The sequence below is a fragment of the Pseudopipra pipra genome, chromosome 1, assembly GCF_036250125.1.
Source record: "Pseudopipra pipra isolate bDixPip1 chromosome 1, bDixPip1.hap1, whole genome shotgun sequence".
Taxonomy (NCBI): Eukaryota; Metazoa; Chordata; class Aves; order Passeriformes; family Pipridae; genus Pseudopipra; species Pseudopipra pipra.
The window spans coordinates 136,254,457-136,270,722 of NC_087549.1; the positions used below are offsets into that span (position 1 = coordinate 136,254,457).

Below are 16,266 nucleotides of genomic sequence, written 5' to 3' on the forward strand. Positions count from 1 at the left end.
AAATGCAGCTTTTATTTAGGAAATCTTCCTGTCCACAAAAAAGAAAGTCACAAAATATCAATATGATGAAAAACCTCCAGGTGTTCAAGATGAACTGTTATAAACCCATCTCACTGTAAGACTTTATAATATTATAAAAATAATTTAACAGACTTTTCTGTTAAATATTTCCCCAGAAATCTTGTGTGTATGTGTGTGTAGTAGTTACACTTGTGGAGAAATCCACAAATCATTTTGCTGGAGCCAAATCAAGGAGGCAGATTTAGGATTTGCCTGTACGAGGGCAGAGGATTTACTATCCAAAGATAAGTGATACTAGAAGTACACAATTTGTCACCTGTGAGGCAAACTCATTGCAGTGCATTGTCTTGGTGTGGTAAGGCATCTGAAAATGTACCACGGTGTTCCTCTTCTGTGATGTAAGACAGGAGGTGTGGCACAGCTCAACCTCCAAGTCTTGCAGCTCTGGGCACCACTGCTGACTTGTGGTTAGGATTCTCCCTCCCACTGCTGCTGGCTGCTACTTGCACCAGTCTCCTGCACTAGGAACAGTCACTGACTCCTTCTGTTCCCCTCCCTCTCTGCCTCCTTGAAAAACAAAGATGAGACCAGAGGATAATGAGATGACATGGAAGACAACAAATGATAAAAAGAAGGAGTAATGGTGAAAAAATGAAAACAGGGAGGTGAAAGACGGCATCACAGAGAGCACACCCACAGCATCCTCTGGTCCTTGAACAGGTCCAGCAAGTTCATGGACTCTGGCTGGTGGTGCTCTGCCTAGAGGTGTGACAGGACAAGCAGGCAGAAATAGGAGCCACTATCATCAGGAGCAATCCTACACTGCCACAGTCAAGGCTTCTTCTCATGCTATGGGTGACCAGCTGGCCAAGATCAGGGGATGTCCATGTCCCACTGCAGTCCTAAATGCAGAAGTTATGACTAAAAGATTAGCAAAGAATTGCAACCAGTGTCTCAATAAGAGTAGGAACTAGAATAGAGGTTTCTATCATGCTCCCCATCAGGATTTCCATTTTGCTACCAAAGCAAAAGAATGCAAGAGATGGACAGAGGTGAATAAATGCTGATATTAAATGGTTGATTTGCAGAAGAATGATAAAAAAAGGTGCAGAGTTATGGGATTACTTCAGTATCAGTGTTTTCTCTTCTTGATCAGCAATGATGTTTTGATGCTGATTTTGATCAGAAAAGCCATGAACTACTGATTTTGAGACTTGCCTGATTTCCATTCTGCTTTGCTTTTAGTTTCATTTTGGTGCTTGGTTGTCAGTGCATAGTTCTGTATTCTGTATTAGAGGAGTCGCATTTGACGGGGTGCCAAAATCAAGTGCATGATCTGTGCAGCATGAAAGAATGGGGTAGGATGGATCCTGCACAGTTGAAACAGCAGCAGTGGAGACATTGTTCATTCTCTAAATGTCCCCTTATTCCTACTGCTGTACTTTGTTCTTTAAAACTTTACAAAGTTCATTCTTCCTTCAATTAATTGTTTTTGTGTGGTCACTGTTGGGCCTTCCCTTTTAATGGAAGTCCTGAATTTTTACCACTTTTACCCCTTTCACTAATACGCTGCTGTTACCAGTTTCCCCATCTGACCCCAAAGACTTGGGAGCAAAGTTAAGCTCCTAAGGAGAGCTGTGTACTAGTAATTTGTATGGGAAATGTTGTTTCTTTTGTTTCAGAGTATGTGGGGAATTCAGATGGTTTTGGTCTTGATTTCTTTTTTTAAAAAGTACATAAGCATATAAGAATAGCTCCAGCTCTACAGCACTCTTTTCTCTTGCTATTAATGGAACACTGGATGATAATTCTGCTTTTATTTTGGTCTACATTTGGTCTAAGTAAACTAATATTGCTGTGAATAGATTATTGTCAAGCTAAATAGGACCTTAAAATCAGTCCTTTTAATATACACCACTGCCATTAGCATAGAGATACTTGTGTCTTCATTGACACTTGCATGATTTTCAACCTCAAACTTAAGCATGAAAAAGAAAGATCTAGTCAGTAATAGCTTTAAAAATATCACCTTGATAAAGCTCAGTAACTGTAAATCATTCTGTCAGTCTAATACAGGATGCAACTTTTTCTACAACTACAAGACCCCCAAACTCATTTAGTGGAAAAAGAAAGGTTTATTTCTGTACTGTTTTGTCTATATTTGCAAATTTTGTTGCTAGGCTAAGCACCACACTTCACCACCAATGACTTATGATAAAAAGGATAAATACAGTTTTCATGTGCTTTGTATATTGTATGGTCTACTATTTTGTAGTAACCAGGATTTTACAATGGCATTACTATTATTAGAGAGCTGAAACACCTCCAGAGGTTATTCTGACATCAAAAGAATGGCAGAGTTAATATCTACAGGAATCCCACATGACAGATGTCTACTTCAGGAAGAGCAGGATCTGATTAATTATGCTAATGAAAACACTACAAACTGTTTTTCCTCTAAATGATAAATTAAATAACCTTATTAAAAGGAAAGCTTAGGACAATGGTGCATTAAATCCCTGTCATAATAAAAATGTCTACCCAAATGGTTTCTGCAATTCTTCATGGAGGGTACATTGTGGCATAGTAGGCTTCCCAGGTTACTTAAGGTAACTTTGAAACTGCCGATGTAAATCTCAACTTTTTTTTTTTCTCTTTAGCTAATATTTATTTCCTCTTCTGAATGGTTTTGATGAGCCAATTGTGTTTAAGAAAAGGAGGAACAAGGAGTGAAAATAAATTAGCTCAAGGGCTTTATTCACTGTTGTCCTTAGATTGTATTTGAAAAGGCTATTTAATTCATAACTAGAAGGTAAGACATCTTATAGTATTATTAACATAATTAGTAATTGCAGCTTTGAGATATGGACATCTATCTGGCCACATTCCTATAGAGAGATCTCAAAACTTTAGTAATAGTAAATAACACAAGAAAAAGCTGATTTCTGTTTTTTGTGAAGCTTTCTACAGTTTGTACTGCACAGGCCACAAGTATGGTTAATTTTGTAATAAACCACTCGTGAGATAGTGAGTTACATAATGCATTCCAGGGAGCTGAGTATATGAAGTTTGTTTGTTGCCAGTCACTGATACCCGTCATAGACTTCAGTGGCTGTGAAGCTGGGAAAACCCTTTTTGTGCTACATCTCTCCAGGCAGTATCATAACACTTCTTAGAAGAGTCCTTGAAGCTCTGTGACCCCACATCCTACTCAACATGCAGCAAATCTTCATCCCTGGTTGTATTAATTTTCCATGCACATAGGAGTAAATCCCACTTGTTTAATCTCCATGTCTTTTTTTGGTTTGTTTTCTTTATCAGTCTCTGTTTTGTAGTGCAGTTTTGTATCAGATACTGTAAATTATTTAGGATTTTCTTTCTTTTATGGCACCTCTCTTTGACATTACATTTCTCTCTTGTATTGCTATGCCTGTAGCAGCATTACAGTGAAGGGTGGTAGACAACCCAGATTATTATGACCTTTCACTAAACCTTTTGTTTGTTGCCTTGGATTGTTGTGTTTCAACCCCAGCTGGCAGCTAAGCTCCACAGAGCAGCTCGCTCACTCCCCCTACAGTGAGGTAGGGGAGAACTCGTGGGTTGAGATAAAGCCAGTTTAATAGGTAAAGCAAAAGGCTATATGCAGAAGCAAAGCAAATGGAGGAATTCATTCACCACTTCCCATGGGTGGGCAGATGTTCAGCCATCCCCAGGAAAGCAGGTGTAACAGTGACTCCGTAAGACAAACGCCATCACTCCCAACATCCCCCCTTCCTTCTTCTTCCTTCAGCTTTGTATACTCTAAGCCTGACATGATATGGTATTGAACATCCCTTTGGCCAGCGGGGATCAGCTGTCCAAGCTGTGTCACCTCCCAGTTTCTTGTGCACCCACAGTCCACTCTGTCGTTGGATGTGTGAGGGAGCAGGACAGGCCTTGACACTGTGTAAGCACTGCTCAGCAATAATGAAACATAACAATAACATACATGAAATTGCAATTAATACATAGAAAAGGTGTTTGGAATATGACCAAAACTCTGTAGATGTGAAAATAAAACAAAGGTCTTTTTCAAATAGATGTGTAAAACTTGGTGTCATATGGGGTCTAATTCCCCCTTGGAGTCACCTTTAAGTATATGGTGGCTCTAACTTTCCTTATTTGACAGAGTAGTTAGTTCCCTTTAGCTTTCTTTATTTTTTTCCTAGCAGAGCAACATCTGGAAGCTCCAAAACAGATTAGATAATCTTGCAAGTCAATGTGATCTTTGAGTCAGACAATTATTCAGGAATTATCATTAAAAAGAATGACATGTGTGCATCTCCTAAAAATGTTATAGTTTTCTGATAAGTAACGATGAGATTGGGCTCTGTTGTAATTTTGGTATAAGTTTTTCAAAGCCCCTTTCTGTTAAATTTTCTCTTTGTCTAGTGAATATTTCTAGACCAATTCAGAATATTGTCATGACTAGAATTTTCTGACATTGAGGTTGTTTGCTTTGAACCATCCATCATGTTTTATTCCCAAAGCCAGTAACTGCTTTGCAAAACAGAAGTCAGTGCAAGTATTAACATGTTTATTATGACTGTACACTTGTATGTTTCACTGGCAAATTCTTTACAATTAATTATGATTTTGATAAGGAAAAAATATTTCAGAATTGAAAGAAATTGTTTCTGCTTGAACGTCACTCCTAAAAATGTGGGAGTAATTACTTTCTGTAAACTAAAAATGGAAATTAAGTCTGTGAGCTAAATCCTGAAATCTGGTTAATTTTTCAGTCAGTCTTAACTAAGGCAAGAAATTGCTGATTTCTAAGCTGAAAGGGAGAAAGAGATGAAGAGAAGTGAGAGGTTGAAGCTTAGATTGCACTGGGACATGAACTTGTAGACCTCAGCTAGATGGACTGTACTAGGACAAGACGATGCTGACAGTTAGGGACAGGATGAGTTAGAGGAAGGGTTTGACTTTGGAGTTGCAGCGTTAAGGAGACAGGAGCCCCATGAGGTAAATGAGCTGAAAGAGGTTTATACACTGAAAAGGCAGAGTATTGCTGAATGTGATTTCAACTCACAGGGAGCACTGGATTGTAACAAGGAAATAGTATTATCCCAGAAAAGCTAAAGGAAAAAAAACTGCAGGAGAAATATATGGAAGCAGAAATCAAGCTGAAGGTCACTACTATTAGGATAAGTAATAGCCATTTAATAGATTGGCAATTTCAGTAGTAGCTCCCAGTGGGGATGCTGTTGTACTGGTATTGAGGAGCACAGATGACTGGAACAAGAGGGAAAAACAGGTGTGAATAAAAAGATGAAACTTCAAAGTTTCACCTCTTTGGTGCTCTCTGTACTCAAACATGCAGGTAATAAAGTGGGAAATGAGTGCATTTCTGCAGGTATATGAAATTGGAAAGACAAATACTGTAGAAATTACAGAAGATTACAAAGCAAATAATTGTGTCAGACTGCCATGTGGAAAAATTTAAAAACAGTATGCTTAATGGTAACCACAGAATTTCTCAGAAAACCACAGAATTGCAGGGGTTTAGATAATAAATTGAACAAGGCTAGAGCAACCACACAGTGATCTTTAATAGACAAAGATCACTATCTATTCTAGAACCTCTGAACATGCCAGTAAATGCCTGGAAATTCCATGAAAAATTCAATTTCAAAGACACATCTTTATAAACTTACCTTATAAATGCTATCAAGAAGTAAGAAGTAAAAAGTAACAGAAAACAAGAGTTTAGTATTTGGTGAAGGAAAGGAAAAGGTAACTGAGTGACATGGATTTTGCTTGATGAAAGGTTAGCTAATTCACAATGAGTTGATCCTTGATAGCACTGGAAATGACATTGTATAATGAAAGTGCCCAGTCGGAAGTAACTGCTATAAGCTACAAGCATGGGCATAGCCTGCAGGCAAATTTACAAGTAAAAATAAATTGGTTATATATAAAGTGTACAATTCATCAAGCTGTGCCAATCTATTTCCATATTTGTCAGCCTAAACCCATATACAGTCAGTAGAGTTGTAATCAATACAGTCAGCAGAGTATATGAATGCTGAAGACAGACGTTTAAAATAGGTTGGATGAATTGCATTCTGTGTCTAATTCTCTCTATATGTCACTATGTATAAATATAGCTACAATGAGAGTCTCATGTGATCAGATCATATATATGGTATTTACATTTTTAGATTTATAAAGCTTATTTGACTATTGATACATTTTGCCAGCTAGCATGGGAAGGCATCAGAAATGCCCACCTAGCAAGTGAAACAGCAAACTGCTGAAGTTGAAGCAAGCAGTTGAAATTCTAATATTCTGTATTAAATTCTGGTGAGATAATATTTGATAAATCATCTTTTGGTAGAGGAATATTCCAAATGGAGGAACTGTTTGAAATAATTCTTATGATGGAGATGCTGCCTGAGCATTTCTACCACTGTCAATAATAGAAGGAGTAACAAGTAAAGAAATAAAAAGGCATCCCAGTAGTAAATCCCACTGTAATCAAATTAAAGTTGATCATTTTCTAAAGCTGAGATCAAGAATTCTTTGTATGATTTTTACTTCCTGAGGTCAGATCATACGCTTAAAAATATCTGTACTTATGAAAGAGAGAGGTCTTTGTGCATCGAAGATTCACACAACTTTTCATCAAAACTACGTCTTACCCTCTATTGACACAAGATAAAACCACAAGCATTGAAGGTGCTGAAATAAATTTTCTGATGAAACTTGGTGTTATTTGAACCTGTGCTGATGAGCAGCTGTGAGGTACCTGAGCATGGTTTCTCAACCCTGACCAGTCAGGATAACAGATTCAAAGTAATCTTTTATTCTCACAAAAAAGAATCATGCCTATTTCAGTATAAAACTCTTTGTAAGTGCACAGATGGCTTGTTGGAAAGTAGCAGAGGCAAAATATCTTGAGTTAGCAAGCTAGTTGGTTAGCTACCTAAACACTGAAGCTCTATACAGAGATAATATACTTTTGAATTTCCTTTTGGACATTGAATGTGTATAAAGGATTATGGAATTCATGTTTAATTGTTCTGTTTTTAATGTAGCAGGAGGGATATGAAAAATAAGTACTGAAGTGCAGAGAATTCTAATATAATTTCCATCACATTTTGTAGTACTTTCAAGGAAAGAGGATCAGTGAAAGAGGAGAGAGCATGCTGTGGGGAAGGAATAAAACCTGATGTTGCAGTGTCTGAGCCCCATCTTTCTGTGTTGGCACACAGAGCAATACCTCTGAGCAGCAGGGAAATGTGTCCACCTAGCTGGTGGTGCTGTGGAAAGAGAAGGATCAACAGAGCTGGGATCTGAGCTTATTAATGGTGAGGATGGTGGTTCATTTGCAGCCTGCAGTAAGTCTAGGCTACTTAAAAATTATCTGGAGATTTCTAGTCCTCAGGGAATGATTATGCTTACATGTATTTTCCCTGCATCTCATAAATTTATTTTCTTAAACTTTCAAAACCAGTGGATAGGTAGAGTGAAGTTTACCTGGCTCTTTGAAGTATCAGTGTACTGAGTGGGGCATCTTGTTGGAGCCTGCCATAAATCTCAGTGAGGCTTTTCTGGTTTTTCCTGCTGCTCTGAACCCTTCAGCACAGGAGCCAGCAGGGGATGTGTTCATCACTTAAAGAGCTCTTTGATAACAAAAATTGCCCTATGGACAACATCTGTTAAATGGAAAAGATGATACAAAGCAGAGTGAAACACAATGTTTCTAGGCAAAATGAATGACAGACTACCCTGTGTCTGTTACAGGGGATTACACTTGTCATCACCAGTGGGCAGCTCACTCTGAGGGGACTGTAGAGATCCTGCTGCTGACTAGTTCACACAGTTGCCTTCATTTATCTCCTCTGCTTCTGATGTCTTTCATATGACTGCTAAAAAAAAAAATTCCCCATGTAAATCTTCCTTTGCCTGTCATTCTTGTGTCAAGTGTCCCTGGAACTACCTGCCCTGTCTTTGTAAGGGGGTAGCCCTTTTATCAACCTTTCCCTGAAACTCTGCTTTGTCTAGCTTCCCTCAGTGACCTCTTACAACTCTTTCTGTTCTCACCCTTATGCTTTATCTTTACAAATTGAATCAGAAACACTTAGTGCAAAGAGAATGATAAGCTTTAGGGAAAAAAAAAACGTATTCCATATGCCTTGACATTACTCTGACCTTCATATAAGAAAGCATTTGCCAACTTTGACTGTGAGGATTGTGGACAGTAGTCACACTGAAGTGGTTCCTGGACTTAAAATTATGACATTTTTGTTTCTGTAAGATTCTGTCTGATAGAATAATGGATAACTGGCAAAATCATTTGCCCACTTGTAATGCCAGATAAGAATTAAACAAAATTAAACAATTTTACCAGTAAGAATCTTAGTAATAAATTAAATGTCTTGATGTTAAGGCAAAGAGCCTTTGGGGTAACCAGAAACTGCTTCATTGAACACTGGCAAGTTGTTAGGTAGAGGCTATGTCTAATATGGATCCATCACTTTTTATAGTAGAATTTTATAATATATCTCAAGTTTTGCCTTTATAGAAGCATAGCAAAGTTTCAGTAATATGGTACTATTACATCATCATAAAGATTTTTAGTGCATGTCAAGTCTTTGTTTTCTCCAACTCGTACAAAATGCAATATTTATTTGATTTGTTGCATGCTTATAAGTTAAAAAGAAATAAACTTCAATCCATTTTTACCTGTAGTTTCTAATTAAAAGAGGAAATTCCTGATAAAGAGTGGGAAATATAACTTTTGATATTGTAAGGCAATATGTCATAAAAATTATGTATTAATGTGGAAGTCCTGAAACTAATGAAATGTGCTCAGTCCATAAAGTTTCTAAGATATGTAAAATAGTACTTGTATATGTCTGTTTCATAAAGTCAAAATAAAAATCTTGATGACAGTTGGTTACAAACTTTTTCAAAAAATGAAGTCTTTCCAAGCACAGAATATTTAGAGACCAGTCAGGCTGGGAATTGGGTTAAGAACACAACTCAGAGTCAGTATTAATTATTAAACATGAGGGCTGCTATAAGTTACATTATTTTTAATAAGAATTGGGTCTAATTTTTCTATCCAAATATCATTAGGAGTTGTCCTTTTTGATAAAGTTAATTTCTAACTTTAGCAAAAGTTCTGTTTCCTGGTTTTGTTTTTTTTTTAGTGTTTGGGTGTTGGGGCTTTTATCTGGTTGGGGTTTTTTTGGTTTTTTTGGTTGGTTTTGTTTGTTTGGTTGTTTTTTTAATGTGTTGAATTCCTAATAATATCAATATCAAAGTAAAAGGGTATTATAAGCTTTTCAGCTAGTTTGTCCAATGTGCACTTAAGTGAAGGTTCTTTCCTTCAGTTTTCGAGGGAAGTCATTTTACATCTCAAATCAGGCAGCTTTAAATGCAGTTTTAAAATTCTGGATGTGAAATCCTGTACGTGAGGCGATGTTATGGTTGTCTGGTACCATAGCACAGGGTACTATTGCTGATTACACTTAACAAGCAGAGAAACTGAGGCCTTCATCTCCTTTACATGTCATCATCCTTATCTGCAAAGTCATAAATTTATATTCTTATTCCTAAAATACTTATGAAATTCATATTGTTCCTCATGTTTCTGCTGAAATCTAGACACATACATTGACTGATCATTTGACTTCCTTAAGAAATTACTAAGACAACTGTTCACAGAAATTTTATCCTGATATTATTGCTATCAAAATGAGCTGTAAAGCTTCTTGTGTTGCCACAGGGTGCTCCCTTAATTGTCTGTATTTCATATCAAGGCAGCAGGTTCAGTAGGTGCTTTGTTAAAACTGTGTTCTACAATGGCAGGTAACACTGATGGTCACTGCTGCTCCTCTCTGCAATAGCAGAGTATATTTACAAGGTATAGCAGAGCAGCAAAGGGTAAAGTGTCAAAGTCTGTGTAGTTTGGTTTTTTCCACTTATGTGGGTAACATTAGATACAATAAGAGAGTAACATGAACAAAGGTTTTGCATGTGTATAGATAAAGTACCTTTAATGCTGTCAAGAAAAGATACTAGAAATATTATATTTGGAATTACTCATCAACTGCTATGTCAGTTCAATTAAATGGTGTTTTTAAAGCTATGGTTAGGTAAAAGTTCTATCCAGTTAATAATTTATTTATTACCTTAAACAGTATTCCAAAAGCTCACATGATGATGTATATCAAGGTGTTCAAGCTAGTGCAGTGTTAGTACAACAATTAAGCATTTATGCTATATTACCTTTGCAACTTAATCTGCATTACATTAGATTTAGTATCTTTAACATTATGCAAGGCTCAATACCTGGTGTAGAGCTATCATCCAAAGAATTAATTATTAACAATAACAAATTGTAAGAAAATTGGAAATGTAAAGTCTTGAAATAATGTCCTAGTTTGCAACTTGTAATATTTTGGAAAGATGAATATTTCTTACCTCTTTATTTTGCTTCAGAGTTACCAATTTGTTAGACCACTGTCACTATGTACAAAGCAATTTTAGCAAGTGACAGTATGTTTGATTTCCAGTTGAATTAGTAAATGTGGAATTGCTGGTTGTTGTGCTGTAAGCAGCTCGTTGTTATCTAAAAGAAAAGTTTAGACGCTTACACAGGATTAATTAAAATCAATGAAGGATTTAAAAGTGAACACTGAAACTATTACTGAAGAAATATAATTAACAAAGTAAATTGCATCCTGAAATGGCTCTAGATCAGCCTATAGAGACTCAGTGCCAGTCCTCACTGATGAGGAAGCAGGAAATATTTTGTGGGAGCTAAAAGAAGGCAGCAACAAAAAACCATCCTACTGGAACCATTCTACTGATGGCACAGACTCAGATTAATAAGAGGCTATTTGGTCACTTAGTTTTAAGTGTTACCAGCAGCATTATTAAAAAATTAAATATAATTTTTCTTTCTTCTTGCTGCTAAGAGTATTTGCTTTGTTGCATCCAAAGACGCTATTCATAGAATCACAGATTCATAGAATCAGACAGGTTGGAAGGGATCTCCGAGACCATCGAGTCCAACCCTTGATCCACTACCAGCATGGTTACCAGACTATGGCACTTAGTGCCACATCCAGTATCATCTTAAAAATCTCCAGGAGCAGAGAATCCACCACTTCCCTGGGCAACCCATAATCACCCATAATTTTCATTTCCTATCTGTATGTCTGAAGAAAGACTGCTAGATAGTATGAAAAGCACATGAATCAAGATATGTAAGACTTTTTATGTTCATTACTTCAGATGAAGTATTCTAATTTTCCTACTTGGGATCTGTCACTGTCAGAGGAAATGTCTGCACCTGGAATTTCTTTACCATCTCTAACAGACAGTACAGGGAGTACAGATTTTCTTAATATCTTGACTTGTGCATGTGATGACTATCCATGTCCATCCATCCCTGACTCCTGGAGAGTCTTAAGAAAAGCAAATGCTGCTACGTGTTTTGCATGATCAACAACTGGAAAGCAGAATGCATGCAACTGTTGTCTGAGTCACATTATGAAAAATCAGTTGCCCGTTGCCGGCTTCTTCATTATAACATCATTCCTTCCTTGGCAACCACCGTCTCAAGCTAGTCCTTGCTAAATTCATTAGCCTTGCAAATTGTTCAGATTGATATCATTCTGTTTTCTGGAACCAAAGCCATTGAAATAAACAGATTCCCATGGATCTTTGTCAGTTTTGAATTGGGACTTAAATTTCTTTACTCGCTTCCCACTCCTCCTAACAATCTCAGCCTTGCTCCATTCACATCCTTTCTCTTCCCTTCTGTCAGTGTTGTCATTTGGCTGTGACATCCCCAGTCTTCAAGCTTTTTCATGCATATGCCTGTTCCTGGGGAGATGGTTCCAGGTGTGAGCAGTGGAAAGAAGCATTTAGGACTAAATTTCTACAAAAGTCTTAGGAAAGAATGTATCATAGATTTGTGAAATTGTTTTCCTTGCTAAGTCTTGAAATCATAGTTTTGTCACAAATCATTGATTTAATGATAACATTGGTAACATTGGTCACGAAAAATTGAACAAATAAAAAAATAGTTTTTGTGGTTTTCATGGAAAGCTTACATCAAAACTACCTTTGTTTTCATGTGTTTTAGTTCCATTTACTTTGAGCAGCTTCTTCACATTCCAACGCCTTGTAGTGACTATTCTAGACAGGACTTTTATTTTAGAACTACTACCAATAGCCCATAATAATTAGCCCATAATAAGTAATAATTTCACATATTATGTGCGTCATTTTGTTTGTGATGCTCAAACAGGCTGCTACTTCAGCCTGGAAAAGCAGCCTGGGACATGTCTTTCTAGTGTGCTTCCAGGAAATGACAAGGTAGCCAGAAAAAGTAGCATGGCATTCTTACTCTGCCCCGCTCAGCAGTCTTGTGTCTCAGCTCTTAAGAAGTGGGGGATGAATAGCCAAGGTGTTAGGGCGATCGGTGCAAACACTGCTTCTCATTTGTTAGTGGGTTCAAAGCTGCCTTGTGTTGCCACAGACAACATTGGTGTAACTCATTGGTCAGGGTCTGCCCTGCAATTCATGTTAGAAGTGTTTTAACTTCACCCATTACTGTACTGCAAAATCTGTTCAGGGTGAAGTGTAGCCTATAACTTTGCTTTTAACCAACCTGAAAAAAAGCACCAGACCTTGTAACCTGCATCATGACCCATGATGCCTGGGGCTACTTACCTTGAAAAATCCTTTTGTAGCTATTTGCTCAAGTAGAAATGGTGACTTTTTGATTGCAGGCTGCTGCACGTGACAGTCTGGTGCGTGCCTGCACATCTGAGAGCAGAGTGAGTCTAAAGGCTGTTGAGGAGAACTTGAATGGTGGCTGTTTTTAAGAATCAAAGGGCTTAAGTCACTAAAAATTACCATGCTATCATCCTATTTTTTGTCAAAGAAATAAATGTGTGGTAATTTAAGAATTTATTAATTGAAGTAAGCTAGCTGCATTATTGTTATATCAAGTGCAGTAGATGTGTGATTTCATATATCTCTAGTTAGATGGAAGTGAAGCCAAATAAAACAAGGTGTTGTTTGGCAATTACTAAATAATGCAATAAAAGTCATCAGCCTGTTCTTTTTTAATGCAGTTTATGTTCTGCTTTCATTCTTTGCCTTATGTGGAGGAGACATGAAATATAAAGGAATAAAAATATTTATGGAGCATTGACTAAGAGTCTTAAAATCCATCTCTCTCAGTCCTATACACTAAAACATTTTCCTTCTTTTGAGTATATTTCTATGAAGTGTGATTGGGAGGCATTATACATATAATTGCATTTTACTTTCTGATTCCTATCCCCTAATTTCTACCTCTCTCACAAATGCATCAGAACCAGTATTGTAAGGGAAAAATTCTGTTTCATAATTGATGACCTGCATTTATCTCTACAGGGTACACTGTAAGCTGTTAGACCTGGAGTCTTTTGTTTTTTCTTAATGATCAGAGCAATTATTATGTGAATTTTACACCTGCTTTCCTGTCTGAATAATGCACTCCTACCTGTGCCTACTGTTCCTCCACCTTAACAGCTCTGAGCTGTACCTGTTTTCAAGTGTCAGAGCAGGGTTAGGACAGTGATGGCATTACTTGCCTTGATTATAAAAATCTATGTCATCATTTTCAGGAAAAAAAATCTTCAGGTTTGCTTTGAAAAAAGTTTTGTTCTTAGTTATCCTACTAAATTAGTGACTTCTTTTAAATAGTGATGGGAAAGATAAACCACTTTTTTACTTCGAAGTACACATGCTTGCACTGCCCATAAGCAGCAAGCCAGACAGCAGACTGATTAGGTACCTGAATATTTCTCTTTTAGGAGAGTTTTTGAGTTTTTACAAATGCTTTTTTTCATACTTCTTCAGCTGTAGTTTTTACGATGATTTTTTTTTGTTAATTCTAACTTCTAGTATGAACATTGATTCTGATCACACAGAGATGAGAAAGTTGTGCATTCAGCTGTGAAAAAGTCCAAGGAATAATATTTGACATTACTTCATATGTATTCACTCAACAAATAGTGAAAAAATTTGGTGAAGCAGTTTGCATCCTCTGGTATTTCTCAGAATACAGAGCACTTTAAAATCTAGCTCTGGATCTCCAATTGCAAAATGCACCAATTTCAGTTTTTATAAGTACATTTTTCATCTATTTCCATTGTGCAGTTAGGAACTGGAACAGATGTTTATGAGGCATTCAGCTGGCTTTACCCTACATGAAGAGTAACTCAAGTAATTTTTACCAGGTGCTCTGAGTATTTGGAAGGCATAGTTTGGGTCATTTCACTGCTTGAGGCATGCTGTTTTCACTGCTAGCTGTGTTTGGTTTATTCTATTATCACTGACATTTATTGAGAAAACACAATTTTGCTGGGAACACAAATGGAACACAAATAATGTCTATCCATGAAGGTACATCTTAAAAGAGGGACACTGACAGTACAATTATCAGTTATCTACTAGGTCTAATTACATTTTATGCAGACCAGAAAAGAATGGTAAAATGTGGATTTTCTGTAGGAAATTATTTATTTGGTTTACTGTGAAATAATAATAAAAAGAAAAATTAGGAAAATATCTGTGTAGTGTCCTTTATCCAAAAAAGCTATTCCTTTTTTATTCATGCAAGGGGCAATTTATGGTTTGAAGACAGAATTTCACGTATATGTTCAGAAATGTAACCTAATTATATTGAATATCCTTGATAAGACTAGGGAGAGGGTAAGAATCTGAATTATCAAGAATCTCATATGACATGCTTTTTTTTCACAGGTGTTGAAAGTACTTCCACCAAAAATGTAGTACTGGTGAGGCAGTCAAGAAGATTCTTAAATATTTCTGAGGTTGATATATAGTTATTTTCAAGTATAGCACTGTTGACATTTTGTTTTCTTTTAAATGTAGTCATTTTGGCAGTCAGTATTATAGATATTAAAGGTCAGCTCCACTCACAGAAGCACTTTAAACTTATCAAATATTTGAAAACTAATCAAGGGATGTTTTTTATTCAGTGGTTCCCCTTTAGATGTCTGATTTTTTCTAATGCATTTTGGTTTGGGATTTTTAACTTGTCAGAATGCCACAGTGAGGTAGGTTTTTGCTGGTTTTGTTTCTGGATATTTTCTTGTAAAATGAAATGTAAGCACCATTACCCACTTGCAGCTTCTCTTGGGTCACTAAGATTCTGGTGTTTGCATTTTACAGAAGACAGTTCCCTGAGAAAGGCCCTTTCAGCCTTGCTCCTTTAGATGAGGATGCATGGTAGCTTTTGTCCCTTCCACAGTGTCCAGGGAGGCTTGGTCTTGTTGGCGTGGTCACATGAAATTTGTCATCTAATAGAGATCCTTTTTGGTCTCGCAAAGCCAATAAGGACAGATGACTGTGGGCTATTATAAAACTGTTCTTCCTCTTCTATACAGTCCAAAAATGTGGTTGTTTTTTTGAGGTTTTTTTTCAGAAAAACTAATGCAGTGGTTTAGCTTCAAAAGGAAGGACTGAGGACTCCTCCATCTTCAAAATGCAGAGCTACTGTTCTCTGCTAGCAGAGGCCTAGCATTAACAAGGCATGGTTCAACTTTAAGAGATTTATGAAATGAGTTTTCCCCTGTTGATGATTCCCTCTGTATGAGAGGTAGTTGGACAGTCAGACGGTTCTATCCGTGACTTTTTGCTGGCATCATACTGACTTCTCTGTGTTCTTCAGCACTGCTTTGTCATTGCCCCAGCAGTCAGTTGACTTCCCTGGACAAGTCAGAACCTTGCCTACTGCAAGAGCAAATACCAGCACAGTGTTGGTAGGGAGATTATTGGTGCATTTTCACTAACCCATTACTGTCTGATGTGCCCATTAATTGTATTGCAACGGAACGGCCGCTCTGTAGGAAAACGATGGTTGTGCTGCAGCACCTAACCTATGAGTTTTGATAATATGGCAAATAGCTTTGTCACACCAGTATATTAATGTAAAATTCAGACTGTGTGAAAAAAAGAACTCCGTTCATCAGGCAGTCAACTTGTCCTTTAAGCCAGAAGGCACTGAAAGTATATTCATTGGACAGCAGTGTGAAGCAGGTGGGCTCAAAAGATAACAATGTACCAGGAGAAGCTGCTATGCAAGGAACAGCAGAACAGAGTGCTCATTTTGAATAGATTTAGAGAGATCTTGTAATCTCCTCACTGTGACAGACTAGC

General features: G+C 37.1%; 1 protein-coding gene across 2 annotated transcripts in view; it reads left to right on the top strand.

Moving 5' to 3' along the window:
- PLXDC2 (plexin domain containing 2) overlaps positions 1–16,266 on the top strand; it is a 261,532-nt gene that overhangs the window by 148,103 nt on the left and 97,163 nt on the right. The window lies entirely within an intron of this gene.